Consider the following 18,333-nt stretch of genomic DNA (forward strand, 5'->3'; position numbering starts at 1 on the left):
TTTTTATGCATTAGTTCAACCCTGACACATTGCATGAGTAGGATCTCCTAACATGTGGGTCTGGGAAGTAGATGATGAGGTAGAACCTATTACCTGTTTTATTATCAAACCCTTGGGAGTTACTTCTACATTATGCTTATTTTGCCATGCTATGCTCATAGACGTGGATTGGGTTTGAGTGTAACCATGACAGATCTGAGTTGTTAATTAATGGTTCAACTTAAGGTGGCAACTTTAATACACATCTGGGTGGATTGCTTATGGGCACCTGGAGAATCCAGTGTTGTCCAAGGATATCCCGGAGTACCCGTGTGATCATCCTACGGTCCGCCACCCAGGCTCAAAGGGATCATAAGATTATTCATGCTAGAAACTTCCATGTGCAGCCAAAAGCCATTATGGGCTCTTGCATAGTTGAGTATGTTGTGTGACCTCTTTCAGTGGTGGGCTAGCAGATGTAGGGGAAAGTTGGTGTAACTATCCACCCAGAGTAAAGAGTTAATGCTTCTGAAAGACTGTGTCTTGGTCATCCGTTTCTCAAACACCATGTAGTGCGAGAAATCCAATGGAGGAGATCGAGTCTTGTGGGGAAAAGTGTGCAAACCTCTACGGAGTGTATAAACTAATCATGGTTAGTCGTGTCCCTGGTTATGGACATCTTGAGTATCTGGTACTTGAATTATTGATTTGATCTTGTCGGTGTCATAACCGGCAGATCTCGGGTAGGGAGTCCCAAACTGTGCGTCTAAGGCGGATGGTAACAGGAGGCGGGGGACACGATGTTTACCCAGGTTCGGGCCCTCTCGATGGAGGTAATACCCTAATTCCTGCTTGATTGATCTTCATGATATGAGTATTACAAGAGTTGATCTACCACGAGATCGTAGAAGCTAGCCTATGGTATGATTGTATGTTGTCCTACGGACTAAACCCTTCGGTTTATATAGACACCGGAGGGGGCTAGGGTTACACAGAGTTGGCTACAAGGGAGGAGATCTACATGTCTGTATCGCCAAGCTTGCCTTCCACGCCAAGGAGAGTCCCATCCGGACACAGGACAAACTCTTCAATCTTGTATCTTCATAGTCCAACAGTCCGGCCAAAGGATATAGTCCGGCTGTCCGTAGACCCCCTAATCCAGGACTCCCTCAGTAGCCCCCGAACCAGGCTTCAATGACGATGAGTCCGGCGCGCAGATTGTCTTCGGCATTGCAAGGCGGGTTCTTCTCCAAATTTTGAATATCTGCTTAGTAGTGTCCGGTTCCCCATAAATGCTGCACTTCTTGGCTTCAGTGCCCAGTAAGGGCTATCTTCCATGTGTCGAGCGAATGCGAGGAGCCAGGGCGTTTTTACGTTCGCCACCCTAGCCATATAAGTAAATTGTCTATTAAAGAGACGGGGATTCTTAGATCCAGACCACACCATCTTCCCACGGCGAGTATCCATCGGAGCGCGCTCGGAAAAATCCATTCCAACATGTCCGACCATCGCATCTCCTCCTCCCGCTCCGTAGCCCTAAGCCCGGTGATTGGGAGAAGTGTTCTGTCCTGCACAGCCCATTAGTAGAGTTACATACCCAGGGATTTCTCCCTCCAGCATATATGGTCCCTGTTCGAGCCGGGCTCACCACTTATAATGGCGGGGAGCAAGCGGAGAGCTTCCCCAATCCCTCCAAGGGGGAGTGGGTATGCCTTTTCCCTTATTTACTAAGGGGACTTGGATTACCAATCCATCTGTTCCTCCGCGGGCTCCTAGAGTTTTATGGCCTCCAGTTGCATAATTTCACCCCCGGTTCCATATTACACATCGCTAGTTATGTTGCCCTTTGTGAGTTGTTTCTAGGCTGCGAAGCTCATTTCGAGCTGTGGAAGAGGCTATTCTGCTTTGTGCCCCGTACACAGAAGGAGTCAATATATCAAGTGGCGGAGCCGAAATATGGCGCATCGCAGGGACTGGATACCTGTCCGGTACCCCGAAGAAGACGTCCGAAGACTGGCCTTCGAAGTGGTTTTACATGGAGGACGTCCCCCTTCCAGATCCTATTCGGATGGGTCTTCCCGAGTTCGACAATGCCCCTTTGAGGAAACACCGAAGCTGGCGCCCATGGAGCCCTCAGGAGGAAGATAACAGATAAGTCCTTTACCTGATGGGCCGGATAAAAGTGCTGGCTCAATCAGGACTAACAATAATCGAGGTTATGTAAATATGTATAATGCGGGGGGTGCAGCCACTTCAATATCGAGGGCACCCCATGTGGTGCTTTAACGGGGAAGATGACGCCACCCGTTGCGGGCGTAAGGGACTGGACTCAGTTGCTGCTCTAGCAAAAAATCTGTCTGATTTGTTCAAGGGCGCGGAAGAGGAGTTTATCCGTATTAAGCCACAGGATGGATTCTCCATGTACAACCCTCCAAGCTGGGTGAGCTGTCACTTTTTACTCCCAACCTTCACGCATTCTTCGTCATAAATCCTCACCTTGCTGTTTCATGGAAGGAACTGTGAAAAGCTGTAAGGGAGGTCAACAACCCACCTCCACAACCGGAGGACCCTAACCAGGCCCTCGATCCCGGACTCGAAGAGGATCCGGACATATTTGTGGAGCTGATTGACAGGACATTCTATCAATTGAGCTGCGATGATGCCATGGTGGCCATCATAGCCGACTATCCTGGGCTACTCCCTACATCGCATGTAAGAAAAACCAGAGTCCCAACTTCCGAGAAGGTTCCCTTTTATGCACTTCACCTACTGTACACATATGGTGTTTTACAGGGAAGGCCCTCTGGACGCCATGCCGAACCCGGAGTGACTTGCCAAAAAGGGACACCGAAGCCGGGTAGGCCAAAAAGGAAGGCAGTCAGGACTGAGACGCCGGCGCAGAGGTATGATACAGAACCTCACTCCATAGTTGTCGTCTTTCTTAAAATATAATGAAGTCCATGTTTCCTAGTAGGAAAAACGCTCGCCGGACCATATTCGGAGAGGTTGCCGATCACGCCTCCACCAGTCGGGCTCCAAGGCCGGACATAGAGGCGGAAGCTAACACGGGGCGAACACCGGATGCTCCTCCTACAGAGGATGCGGATAGACTATCCGCTACAAATTCCAAAGTGGAGAGCGCCATGAATCACAAGTGTCACCGAGCCGTACTTCGTGACGCTTGTTTCTCCCAAGAGGCGTTTGATGCCTTCAACTCAGGAGACGCGTACATCCGTGCTGCTCAAGATGGTCTTGCCAGAGCCACAGACTAGTATGTAAAGGATATACGGGTAAGACAATCTGACGATTATATATATCAGTAGCCCCTGAGACTTGAAACAGTTGACACAACTGATTTAAGGATCATTATTTGTGCAGGTTCTTACAGAGAAGAATACCCAATTGTCTCAAGAGCTGGAAGAGTGCAAAGCCCAGCTACGGGCCGCGGTTGCCGCGTTGAAGGAGTCCGAGAAGGCCCCCTATGGTAACACTTGTTTCCATTGCAAAGAATGACAGGTACCAGATAGTATGCGGCATGCATGCAAATCTAACAATAGATGTTGCAGGTGACTCCGGAGTGAATCCGTAGGCCGTGCCGGAGAATGCGCAACATGCTAATCGACAGCTAAATGCTGGCGAGCGCGTGCTTACACGGGTCAGGCAGGAGAAAGATAATCTCCAGGATGCCAATATCTAGCTGGGCGTGGAACTGAAAGATGTCCGAGCCCAGCTTGCGGACTCCGTGAAGGAAAATAAGCGGCTTCGACGCGGCATTTTCAGTAAGTGCTTGAACGAACTTTTGAAAGAGTTCGGCGAAGAACCGACTAACAGAGTTATGTCTGCAAGTATGCTGACTGGTCGTCCCGCGGAGGAGATGCCCGGGTTTGCGGGTGATCTTCTACCAGAGCTCTCACAACTGCACAAACAAGTTCGGCAGGTGATGCAGGGTATTGCCCAAGCCTTGTGGCCATCCGCCTCCCCGCCAGGAGGCATGGGGGAGCTTATAGAGAAGCTCAAGGGAGCGCGGTGGCGCTTCCGGTTATGGAAGATATCAGCCCACTGACAAGGTGCAAGGGAAGCCTAGGCCATGGTGAAGACGCGATATACCAAAGCTGACCCAAACCACATGGCCGAGGTCGGACCTGTGGGGCCCGATGGGAAAGACATCCCCGTCAGTTTGGTGTATGACCAAGTAGAATTAGCCGCAAAGTATTCCCAACAGGATTGTAGGCTAGACAGCCTGTTGGATGGTATAGAAGAATAATTTAGTCAGTCTTAGTGACTGTGTACTTTAAGTGACATATATAATGTCCCTAGCCGGATTGTAAATCATTTGTCATGGCGGACCTTTTCGCTTCGACCTCTAGACCCGATAGTCCGGAGTGTATCCGAATACCCGCTCGGTTATGTAAACACCGGGATATGCGTGGAAACCAGGCATAGGGGTCATAAGTGCTTGAACAGACAAGTACCCAACTAGCTATGTTATATTACATGGATAGTAAGAAACATCTTCCAGGGAGAATAGTTCCGTTAAGGGTTCCTTTCCCTGGGTACGCATGCCCTAATGTGCATGTCCAAACTGCGAAAAGAGACGCAGGCTATAAATAAAAGTCATCTTTTGTTCACCGACCGAATATTCCCTTAAGAATGCTAGCTTTCGGCTTCACTCAGTCTGAGGTACACATCCGGCTGACCCGGCAGTAACAATCGGAGAGGTGCTCCCCTTATGCCCTAGTCGAATTAACGGGAACATAGGGCATAAATAAAAGAGCCAGGCAACCCAGCTTGGCCAAAACTTAAGTCATATCGATGAATATAATGGCGAAAAAAGGTACATGTGGAATAATAACACATGTGTGGGGCATAAAGCCCAAAAAATAGTTATATTAAGCTTCTGTATAAGAAGCTCCCAGGTATAATGAGCACGGTTAGCGCGTCAAGATTGTGTAGTCAAGACACAAGTTAGCCTTTTAAGGCCTTGAGGAGAAGAAAAAAGAAGAGAGAAAGAGAGAAAAGACAGATAACAGATGTGCAAAAAATTGACGGGGGTAAGGAGACGAACATAGAGTCCAGCACTAGACATAGAATCTTCGGAGTCTGGCTGCGTTCCATGGGTTTGGCTCGAGTCGATTGTCTGATGCATCCCGCAGAAGGTACACTCCACCGGTCAGAACCTGGTCAATAATGAAGGGACCTTCCCATTTGGGCTTGAGCTTGTTCTTTTTCTTCTCCGGCAGGCATAGAACTAGTTCACCAACGTTATAGGTTTTGGCCCATACTTCTCTGCTTTGATACTTTCGAGCATGTTGCTGATAGAATGCGGAACGGGCTTTTGCCACGTCGTGCTCCTCCTCAAGGGCCTCCAAACTGTCCTGCCGATCGAGCTTGGCCTCTTTTTCTTCGTACATGCGCACTCAACGTGAGTCATGAATTATGTCGCAAGGCAGAACTGCCTCTGCACCGTACACCATAAAAAACATTGTGTATCCAATAGTGCGATTCGGCGTGGTCCGCAGCCCCCATAGTACGTAGTCGAGCTCCTCTACCCAGTGCATGTTTGATTCCTTTAAGGACCGCACTAATATGGGTTTGATGCCGCTCATGATAAGACCATTTGCTCGCTCGACTTGACCGTTAGTTTGCGGGTGATAGACAGAAGCATAATCGAGCTTGATGCCCATGTTGTTGCACCAAAGTTTTACCTCGTCGGGTGTAAAGTTCGTGCCGTTGTCAGTGATGATGCTGTGGGGGATGCCATAACGCTGTGCAACCCTAGATATGAAGTTTATCACCGGTCCGGATTCAGCCATTTTAACGGGTTTGGCTTCTATCCATTTGGTGAATTTATCCACCATGACCAGTAAGTATTTTTTCTTATGGGATCCCCCTTTAAGGGGTCCGACCATATCAAGCCCCCAGACCGCAAAGGGCCAAGTAATGGGGATTATTTGGAGAGCGGTAGGCGGCATATGTCTTTGGTTTGCAAAAAGCTGGCAACCGATGCAACGTTGGACCAGATCCTGTGCATCTGCTCGGGCCATCGGCCAATAGAAACCTGTATGGAAGGCCTTGCTTACAAGGGCCCGGGCTGCGGCGTGGTGACCGCCGAGTCCAGCATGGATTTCTGCCAAAAGCTTTCGCCCTTCCTCTTCGGAGATGCACCTTTGAAGGACTCCGGTAGTGCTTTTCTTATAAAGCTCTCCCTCATGGACCTTGTAGGCTTTAGATCGCCGCACTATGTAGCTCGCCTCATTTTGGTCCTCGGGTAATTCCTGCTTGGTTAGGTAGGCCAGGAATGGTTCTGTCCACGGGGCGATGACGGCCATTATCACGTGGGCTGAAGGTGTTATTTCGATGGCAGAGCCTCCGATTGTGTCAGAGTGTTCGGTATCTGGTGTTGTGGCCGGGTCTGGACTATTGTTACCAGTATCCCCTTCCCATACCATGGATAGCTTAAGCAGCCTTTCCAAGAAAATGTTAGGTGGGACAAGATCGCGCTTAGCGCCGATACGGGCGAGGATATCCGCCGCCTGATTGTTTTCCCGAGCCACATGGTGGAATTCAAGCCCCTCAAACCGAGCTGACATTTTGAGGACGGCGTTGTGATATGCCACCATTTTCGGATCCTTGGCATTGAAGTCTCCATTTATTGGAGATATTGCGAGGTTCGAGTCCCCACGCACCTCCAGGCGTTGAATGCCCATGGAAACTGCCATCCGGAGACCATGTAATAGGGCCTCGTATTCGGCTGCGTTGTTGGAGTCTGTGGATAGTATTTGGAGTACGTATTGGACTATATCTCCGGTGGGGGACTTCAGGACGACACCAGCCCCCAGACTAGCCAGCATTTTAGAGCCGTCAAAGTGCATGATCTAATTGGAGTACGCACCGTACTCTTTAGGGAGTTTGGCTTCTGTCCAGTCGGTGACGAAATCGGCCAGTACTTGCGACTTAATGGCTCATCATGGTCTACATGTTATGTCGAATGGGAGGAGCTCGATAGCCCATTTGGCAATCCGGCCCGTGGCATCGCGGTTGTTTATTATGTCGTTGAGTGGTACTTCTAAGGCCACCGTAATTGAACACTCTTGAAAGTAGTGTAGTAATTTCCGGGATGCCATGAATACCACGTATGCTATCTTTTGATAATGTGGGTAACATGATTTGCATGGAGTGAGGACAGTGGATACATAATATACCGGCTTTTGAAGTGGGAATTTATGTCCGCCCGTCTCTCGTTCGACGACGAGCAGCGTGCTTACAACTTGGTGAGTTGCCTCTATATATAACAACATTGGTTCGCCAACATTTGGCGCAGCCAAGATTGGGTTGGTGGCCAGGATGGCTTTTATTTCTTCCAATCCGGCCGTGGCTGCGTCCGTCCACTCGAAGTGTTCGGTGCACCGAAGAAGGCGATAAAGGGGGATTGCCTTTTCTCCTAATCGGGAGATAAAGCGGCTTAAGGTCGCCACACATCCAGTTAACTTCTGGATTTGCTTGAGGTCAGTTGGGATAGCCAACTGCGATAGAGCTCGGATTTTAGCCGGATTTGCTTCAATTCCTCTACTGGAGAAGATGAAGCCCAGGAGCTTTCCGGCGGTACGCCGAAAACACATTTTTCCAGATTGATCTTAATGTCGTATGTTCAGAGATTGTCGAATGTGAGCCTCAAGTCGTCTATTAAGGAGTCGACGTGTTTGGTTTTAACGACCACATCGTTTACGTATGCCTCCACTGTTTTGCCGATCTACTTTTCCAGACATGTCTGAATCATGCGTTGATACGTTGCACCGGTGTTTTTGAGCCCAAAGGGCATTGTGATAAAACAGAAGGGGCCGTATGGAGTGATAAATGCCGTTGCGGCTTGATCGGACTCCACCATCTTAATTTGGTGGTAATCGGAGTATGCGTCGAGGAAGCACAATGAGTTGTGTCTTGCGGTGGCGTCGATAATTTGATCGATGCGAGGGAGGGGGAAGGGATCCTTTGTGCAAGCCTTATTAAGGTCCTTGAAGTCGACGCATAGGCGCCAGGATTTGTCCTTCTTTGGTACCATTACCAGGTTTGAGAGCCAGTCCGGATGTTTTATTTCTCTAATGAATCCGGCCTCCAGTAACTTGGCTAGCTCCTCTCCCATGGCTTGTCGCTTAGGTTCGGAGAAACGCCGAAGAGTCTGCTTGACCGGCTTGAATCCCTTTAGAATGTTAAGGCTATGCTCGGCCAGCCTGCATGGGATTCCTGGCATGTCTGAAGGATGCCAGGCGAATATGTCCCAATTCTCACGCAGGAACTCCTGTAGTGCAGCGTCTACAGCGGGGTTTAACTGTGCCCCGATGGATGTTGTTTTTGTGGGGTCCGTTGGATGGACTTGGAATTTGACTATTTCATCTGCTGGTTTAAAAGAGGTGGACTTGGATCTTTTGTCGAGTATCACGTCGTCCCTGTCCACTGTGGAGCGCATCGCAGTTAATTCCTCCACCGCAAGGGCTTCGGATAATGCCTCGAGGGCCAGTGCGGCTGTTTTGTTCTCGGTGCGGAGTGCTATGTCCGGATCACTAGCTAGAGTGATGATTCAATTGGGCGCGAGCATTTTGAGCTTCATGTACCCGTAATGGGGTATGGCTTGGAAGATCGTGAATGCCTCCCGCCCTAGAAGGGCGTGGTATCCGCTACTGAATGGGGCCACTTGGAATGTAATTTCTTCAGACCTGTAATTCTCCGGAGTGCTGAATACCACATCTAGTGTGATTTTCCCAGTGCAACGTGCCTCCCGACTAGAGATGATTCCTCGGAAGGTCGTGCTGCTTTGCTTAATACGGATTCTATCTATTTCGAAGACTGTCAATACTGTATTGTTATCCACGGGATGGTGCTCTACGGTGTTTTGAATGAGGAGATCCTCACCGCTCTTGGCCACTTGCCAGAGTACCCAAAATGCTCTAGGGCTGTGTGTTGGTATGGTATCCGCTGTACTATGAATTTTGCAGGGCCCGTTAAGCCATCCCTCCAATACGGTTCCACGCCCTGTAGTGGGCTTTTGCCTCTTTGTAATTGTGTCGGGCGACTTATGAGAGTGCACCCTTTTAGTTCGGACTAGGGGTTTTGTCCGAGCCGGATTATCCCAAAAATTTGTTTGGGTTTTCCAGGCACTTTCCATCGCACAGTACTTCCGTACTATGGCCGCCAAGTCAGCGAAGTGTGCTATGTCACGGCGACTTATGGCGTTGAGGATTCCCTTGTCCATGCAATTGTTGCAAAAGAACGAAATTGTGTCTTCCTCGCGACAGTCCTTGATCTTGTTCATTACAAGGAGGATCTGGCCCAATAGTGATGTACTGTCTCTTGGGGCTCTTGCCTAATGTGGGAAAGATCGTTTATATCTGGGTGGGTGGGTGGATTTATGTCCAGACCTTGACCTAATCTGAGACCCAGGGACGGGGGAGTTTCCGATCTTGTAAGTTCGGGCTCCGGGATGTTGCCCCGCAGGTTCAGCATGCTGCCTGATTCTAGGTTCAGGGTTAGGGCGATGTCCTCCCATGGATGGGTATCAGGCTCGGAGATCTCGGGAATCCGGACATAGTTCATCCTCAGGATAGAGGAAGAATCACCGCATTTCTCCTCCACCACCGCTATCTGATGGGTGACCGGCGGAGAGTTAATCTCCCTTTGTTTGGGTTTAAGCCCAATCCGATCGTAGTCTGTAGCGACTCCCAGAGCGGCGATGCGATCCAAGAGCTCGTTCAAAGAGGAGAGCTACATTGGATCCATCTGCTCAGTGAATTTCGAGCCGACGTGGAGGCTATTTTCGATGACCCGAGAAGTCATCGTCGGTGCAGCGGCCGAGCGGGCGGTCATGACGAAGCCGCCTAGTCGGAGAGTTTGGCCTACAGCCAGGGCTCCCCCAGAGGTGATGTTGTTCTTGACAACGAGACAACCATCCCTCCTTATGATGACGACGCGGTGGAACTCTCAATGAAAGCACCAATGTCTGTGTCAAAACCGGCGGATCTCGGGTAGGGGGTCCCGAACTGTGCGTCTAAGGCGGATGGTAACAGGAGGCAGGGGACACGATGTTTACCCGGGTTCGGGCCCTCTCGATGGAGGTAATACCCTACTTCCTGCTTGATTGATCCTGATGATATGAGTATTACAAGAGTTAATCTACCACGAGATCGTAGAGGCTAAACCCTAGAAGCTAGCCTATGGTATGATTGTATGTTGTCCTACAGACTAAACCCTTCGGTTTATATAGACACTGGAGGGGGCTAGGGTTACACAGAGTCGGCTACAAGGGAGGATATCTACATATCCGTATCGCCAAGCTTGCCTTCCACGCCAAGGAGAGTCCCATCCGGACATGGGACGAAGTCTTCAATCTTGTACCTTCATAGTCCAACAGTCCGTCCAAAGGATATAGTCCCATCCAAGCCTTTCGTTGTTATCTTATTTAGATGGCCTTAAGCCATATTTATTGTAATAAGTTCTCTTTGGAGACTATCAATGCAATAAGTGTGTGATTGCTACTCTGTTATAAATCCTTCGAGTACTGTGTGTGTCAGCATTACCGATCCAGGGATGACACTGAAGCACAGAGACTTGACCGTCTGAGGTCGGGTCGCTACATAAGTGTATGAAAGCTCAAAATGAAACTAAGTGGGTGTGCATCCAACTTGCTCGCTCATGAAGACCTGTGGAATTTTGAGGAAGCCCATCATTGGAATATACAAGCTAAGTTCTATAATGTAAAATTCCCACTAGTATATGAAAGTGATAACATATGAGAGTCTCTATCATGAAGATGATGGTGCCACTTTGAAGCACAAGTGTGGAAAAGGATAGTAACATTGTCCCTTCTCTCTTTTTCTCTCATTTTTTTATTTGGGCCTTCTTTTCTCTTTTTTTATGGCCTCTTTTTTTCGTTCGGAGTCTCATCCCGACTTGTCGGGGAATCATAGTCTCCGTCATCCTTTCCTCACTTGTGACAATGCTCCAATAACGATGATCATCACACTTTATTTACTTACAACTCAAGAATTACAACTCGATACTTAGAACAAAATATGACTCTATGTAAATGCCTCCGGGGGTGTACCGGGATATGCAATGACTCATGAGTGACATGTATGAATGAATTATGAATGGTGGTTTTGCCACAAATACGATGTCAACTACATGATCATGCAAAGCAATATGACAATGATGAAGCGTGTCATAACAAATGGAACGGTGGAAAGTTGCATGGAAATATATCTCAATGGCTATGGAAATGCCATAATAGGTAGGTATGGTGGCTGTTTTGACGAAGGTATATGGTGGGTTTATGGTACCGGCGAAAGTTGCACGGTACTAGAGAGGCTAGCAATGGTGGAAGGGTGAGAGTGTGTATGATCCATGGACTCAACATTAGTCATAAAGAACTCACATACTTATTGCAAAAATCTATTAGGTATCGAAAAAAAGTACTACATGCATGCTCCTAGGGGGATAGATTGGTGGGAAAAGACCATCGCTCGTCCCCGACCGCCAGTTATAAGGAAGACAATCAATAAATAAATCATGCTCTGACATCATCACATAACGGTTCACCATACGTGCATGCTACGGGAATCACAAACTTTAGAACAATTATTTCTCAAATTCACAACTACTCAACTAGCATGACTCTAATATCACCATCTCCATATCTCAAAACAATCAAGTATCAAACTTCTCATAGTATTCAATGCACTTTTTATGATAGTTTTTATTATACCGATCTTGGATGCCTATCATATTAGGACTAAATTCATAACCAAAGAAAATTACCATGTTGTTCTAAAGGACTCTCAAAATAATATAAGTGAAGCATGAGAGATCAATAATTTCTATAAAATAAAACCACCACCGTGCTCTAAAAGATATAAGCGAAGCGCTAGAGCAAAATTATCTAGCTCAAAAGATATAAGTGAAGCACATAGAGTATTCTAATAAATTCCAATTCATGTGTGTCTCTCCCAAAAGGTGTGTACAGCAAGTATGATTGTGGTAAACTAAAAAGGAAAGACTCAAATCATACAAGACGCTCCAGGCAAAACACATATCATGTGGTGAATAAAAATATAGCTCCAAGTAAAGTTACCGATGGACGAAGACGAAAGAGGGGATGCCTTCCCGGGGATCCCCAAGATTAGGCTTTTGGTTGTCCTTGAATTTTACCTTGGGGTGCCATGGGCATCCCCAAGCTTAGGCTCTTGCCACTCCTTGTTCCATAATCCATCAAATCTTTACCCAAAACTTGAAAACTTCACAACACAAAACTTAAACAGAAAATCTCATGAGCTCCGTTAGTAAAAGAAAACAAACCACCACTTAAGGTACTGTAATAAACTCATTCTTTATTTATATTGGTGTTAAACCTACTGTATTCCAACTTCTCTATGGTTCATAAACTCTATTACTAGCCATAGATTCATCAAAATAAGCAAACAACACACGAAAAACAGAATTTGTCAAAAACAGAACAGTCTGTAGTAATCTGTAGGTTTCGAATACTTCTGGAACCCCAAAAGTTCTAAAATAAATTGCTGGACGTGAGGAATTTATCTATTAATCACCTTCAAAACGAATTAACTAAATAGCACTCTCCAGTTAAAAATGGCAGCAAATCTCGTGAGCGCTAAAGTTTCTATTTTTTACAGCAAGATCGCAAAGACTTTTCCCAAGTCTTCCCAAAGGTTATACTTGGCACAGACACTAATTAAAAGCATAAAACCATATCCAAACAGAGGCTAGATTCATTATTTATTACTAAATATAATCTAAAAGCAATAAAGAAAAATAAAATTGGGTTGCCTCCCAACAAGCGCTATCGTTTAACGCCCCTAGCTAGGCACAAAAGCAAGGATAGATCTAGGTATTGCCATGATGATGATAAGGTAAATCGCGAAAAATCATCTCATACTCCCTACGTTCAGAGGCAAGCTTTCTTTGTGGCAAGCAAAATTAATCAAAAGGGCTAAATTTAAAGGGACAAAAGTCCCCAAGATCGAGCTCGGGAGGTATTGGTTCCTCCTTTGGCCCCTCATATTGCACTACCAATTCATCATTATAAGAATTCTTTTGGCAAAAAGTCATTTGCCTTTGTTCAAGAGAAAAACCTAACCCATTGTTCTGGATAGCAAAATTATCATTAAGTTCAGAGATCCTGTTAACAAGAACATCGGTAGGAACCTTTTTTCTAAGGTTTTCATTAAAAGTAACATGAGCTAAAGATCATGAACGCATAATGTCTTCTTGATAAAAAAAGGATTGCTTCTATGGGAGGATGGCCGGCATCCACCCTATAATGCGCAAAAAATTCATTGGCCTCTTTTATTATAAATCTGAACTCATGAGTTAAAAAGATGGTCGGTGCTCGCTTAACATAAGAATGCTCAATATTGGAAAATTCTAGGAAAATCCTTTGTATGGAAGGATGCATATGTAAAAATTGTCTTTTCAAGTTCAACTATGAGCAAAGATATAGCATCCATGAGACTACTAGTTTTATGAAGAATAGACCCGCTCATGGCGGGTAAAGCACCGACACAAGTAAAGAAATCATGAATAACTCCCTTCCCAATAATATTACCGCTACCAATCCGAAACTTTTTAGTGTGTAAATAGCAGGATTTTCAAGAGGATCATCAATAGCATGAAAGTTTTCCATATTATTGTCCTTATCAAAGATAGCCTCCCCAGTTAAAGACATGATGGCAACAAATTGCAAAAAAGAATGAGCACACAGAAGGCAGGAAGGAAAAAGAGGGCAAATAAAACGGCAAGGGTGAAGTGGTGGAGAGGAAAACGAGAGGCAAATGGCAAATAATGTAATGCGTGGGATAAGAGTTTGTGATGCGTACTTGGTATGTCTTGACTTGCACATAGACTCCCCGGCAACAGCGCCAGAAATCTTTCTTGCTACCTCTTGAGCACTGCATTGGTTTTCCCTTGAAGAGGAAAGGGTGATGCAGCAAAGTAGCGTAAGTATTTCCCTCGGTTTATAAGAACCAAGGTATCAATCCAGTAGGAGGCCACACGCAAGTCCCTCGTACCTACACAAACAAATAGAACCTCGCAGCAAACGCGATAAAAGGGTTGTCAATCCCTTCATGGTCACTTACAAGAGTGAGATCTGATAGAGATGATAAGATAATATTTTTGGTATTTTTATGATAAAGATTAAAAGTAAAGACTGCAAAATAAAAGATAATAGAAATAGCTTGTTAACGGAAGATTAATATAATGGAGAATAGACCCCGGGCCATAGGTTTCTCTAGTGGCTTCTCTCAAGATAGCATAAGTATTACGGTGGGTGAACAAATTACTGTCGAGCAATTGATAGAAAAGTGAATAATTATGAGAATATCTAGGCATGATCATGTATATAGGCATCACGTCCGTGACAAGTAGACCGACTCCTGCCTGCATCTACTACATTACTCCACACATCGACTGCTATCCAGCATGCATCTAGAGTATTAAGTTCATAAGAACAGAGTAATGCATTAGGTAAGATGACATGATGTAGAGGGATAAACTCAAGCAATATGATATAAACCCCATCTTTTTATCCTCGATTGCAACAATACAATACATGTCGTTTCCCTTTCTGTCACTGGGATCGACCACCGCAAGATTGAACCCAAAGCTAAGCACTTCTCCCATTGCAAGAACGATCAATCGAGTAGGCCAAACCAAACTAATAATTCGAAGAGACTTGCAAAGATAACCAATCAAACATAAAAGATTTCAAAGAAGAATCAAATATTGTTCATAGGTAGACTTGATCATAAACCCACAGTTCATCGGATCTCGGCAAAAACACACCGCAAAATGAGTTACATCAAATAGATCTCCAAGAATATCGAGGAGAACTTTGTATTGAGATTCAAAGAGAGAGAAGAAGTCATCTAGCTAATAACTATGGACCCGAAGGTCTGAAGTAAACTACTCACACATCACCGGAGAGGCCATGGAGTTGATGTAGAGGCCCTTCGTGATCGATACCCCCTCCAGCGGAGCTCCAGAAAAGTCCCCAAGATGGGATCTCTTGGGTACAGAAGGTTGCGGCAGTGGAAATAGGGTTACATGGTGCTCCTGGTTGTTTTCAGGGTATATGAGTATATATAGGAGGAAGAAGTAGGTCGGTTGAGCCACGAGGGGCCCACAAGGGGGAGGGCACGCCTAGGGGGGTAGGCGCGCCCCCTGCCTCGTGGACTCCTCGTTTGTTTCTTGACGTCCACTCCAAGTCCTCTAGATTAGGTTTGTTCCAAAAATAACTCCCCCGAAGGTTTCATTCCATTTGGATTCCGTTTGATATTCCTTTTCTGCAAAACACTAAAATAGGCAAAAAAAACAACAATTTGCACTGGGCCTTGGGTTAGTAGGTTAGTCCCAAAAATAATATAAAAGTGTAAAATAAAGCCCATTAACATCCAAAACAGATAATATAATAGCATGGAACAATAAAAAATTATAGATACATTGGAGACGTATCATGTACTCGTTTCCTCTTTGGTTCTAATAAAGAGGCAAGCGCAGGCGAGGAGTCCCGAGGCATCAGGCAAAGGTTTCCATATCGGTGCAACAAGACCAAGACTAGCAGGACAGTAGGAGAGAGGTCACCATGGAGCCCAGGACAGTGTCACCACTAGAGCCTTTGGTAGGCGAAGACCACCTTTTGTCAGGATAACTTGTACTAGTTGTCTCCCTTCAAATTTGGCTATTGTTGGATCCCTTCCCGCCTACGTTGGGGAAGACGACCCACTACAAAAAAAATACACTTTCGTGATGATACGTGTTTGTCATAGTAGGTCGCGTTTTTTGTCATGCATGTACATCCATGACAAATTTATGACAGAATCAAGATAGTCATACCTGTGTTGTCATAGAAGTGTTCCATGACATTACCAAAATTATCATCACGGAAGTGTCCACTTCCATGACGATAAATCGTGCGCCACAGAAGTGCTTTCGTCAAGGGTGATCGACATGTGGCATCCACCGTAACGGAACGCTATTAAGCTATCGGGTCGGGTTTTGGATCCGATAACCCGTTAACAGCCTCGACCAATGGGAAATTTCCACGTGTAAAATTCTTATTGGCCGGACTAAACACGTGTCAGCTCGTCAGTGGGTCAGATAGGCGCCTATGATACGTCGACACATGGCACGGCCCAACAGAGGCCCATTCCTGTGAAAAGGCCAGCCCGTTTGACTTGGTCAAAAGGTGGTGGGCCGGCCCATGTAAAGCCTGTTAACGGCATGTTCGCATATAGCCCATTTACAGCCCGCTAACCCAAGGCCCGTTACGCCCTATCCGAATTAGGCCCAGTAGCGTCATCTGGGCCACCCAATATGATTCCAGCCAATTTTCACTTCTGGCCCATGTATGGCCCATGACGTCTTTCGGCCCATATGAGGCCCTATGTAACTCTTGGCCTACTAACGGCCCGTGGTGAAACTGGCCCGTAATGAACAGTGTATCACTTTACACCCATTAACGGCCCGTGGTGAAACTGTCCCGTAATGCAGTGTATCACTTTATACCCATTAATGGCCCGTTATTCCGTTGGGCCGTTTCCAGCCCATGTTATCTTTCGGCCTTTTCAGAGCCCATTTATTCTTGGGCTCATTTACAACATTCGTTTACTTACGGCCCGTTACTATCATTTTGTGCTTGTGGGCCAAATTCAGCCCGTGGTTACAGTCGGCCCGTTTGTGGTCCGTTAATACGTTGGGCCGTTTTCATAGCGTCATCAAATACGGCCTATTAACGATGGCCCGTTATGGTCAGCCCATGAATGGATGATTCCAACTCTAGCCCGTTTACGGCCATAATGCGGCCTGTTATTGGCCCATGTTTGTCCATCGATCATACTACCCGTATAAGGCCCATTGATGATACGACCCGTAGAAGGCCCATTGTTTCTACAACATGTAGAAGGCCCATTGTTTCTACGGCCCGTAGAAGGCCCACTGTTTCTACGGCCCGTAGGAGGCCCAGTGTCACTACAGTAAATATTAGCCCATGGTTATTGTGGCCTGGTTTTAAAAAATAGGTTATTGTAGCCACTAGCAAACCGCGGAAAAAGAACTGCAATGACTAGAAGCAAACAAATAAACAAGACAACAAGGAAATAAATAAGCAAGCAGCTTATGCTAGGCTATCACGGCTATCACACATATTACATCCACTGGGCATCAAAGTTCGCCACCAGTGCAAATAAACGCATCGACAAAAGAATATACAAAACTGAGAGCACTTCAGAAGGCACCAGGCCTGGCCAGGTCGCCCCCCCAAACAGCTGAAGAAGCTGAGTAGACCTCAGTTGTGTCAACGATAGATGCATCAACACTAGATTTAAGGCATGATGGTGCGCACGGCAGTCCTCTGACATCTTCATTGCATCTTTGACTTCAAGTCGGAGCTGAGCTGAAGCAAGCCTTTCCGCTTTAAGTTGAGACTAAAGAAGTCAAACTGATTGAGGCAGCAACTGCACAGAGGTTGTCTCACACCTGCTGGTGAGTAGCTTCAACTCACTGTATTCATCAAGACAGGACCTTGGGGTCATCTCGCTGTCCTCAAGATGGTTTGGCTCACTATCTTCCCTAAAGTTCTGCATGGCGTAAGAGATACGAGTCTGAAAGAGAAACAAGGAGACACGTAACAGGTTTCACAACTATATAAGCAAATAAATGGATCTGTTCTGCATAAGGAACATGTTTTTACAACTACAATTTGAAACTGGTAGTTGTTGCAAACATCCAATCAGATGTAAACAGCAAAGTAAACAACAGTGGAGGAAATGATGCCTATCCAAATCTATACTAGAACAAAGTTTGAAGGCTTGAGAAGGATGAACTTACATTACATGTTAACACGGGCTGGACAAAGCCCTTCTCCATGTTGATGGAAGGATAATTCAATAAATTCCCCAAAGAAAATTCTTTATAAGCGTTGCCATTATTCTACATTTTGCAAAGAGTAAATATAGATCAAATAATATTTGAAGAAACAGAGGATAATGAAGCTCAGGTGCAGACTGATGATACATAATCAAATAGCGATTAATTAAGTACAGTGTTACAAGGCAAAAGGGAGAGAGGTACTGACAAGAGCAATGCAGAGCCCATTATTGTTTTGAGATCGTATGATCCTTTGAGCAAGGAGATTCATCTGAAATTAGTTTTCATACAAGAGAGAAGGTAAGGCACAAGCAGAAATTTAGGAATTCAAATTTTGAATTGATATCATAGATAGTACCTGATGCTGGGCTCCCAGCAGTTCTAATAGGGGTTTGGCCACTGGAGTAGGGGTAAAGTGTGGTA

Source organism: Triticum aestivum, chromosome 2A (assembly GCF_018294505.1).
Source record: "Triticum aestivum cultivar Chinese Spring chromosome 2A, IWGSC CS RefSeq v2.1, whole genome shotgun sequence".
Taxonomy (NCBI): Eukaryota; Viridiplantae; Streptophyta; class Magnoliopsida; order Poales; family Poaceae; genus Triticum; species Triticum aestivum.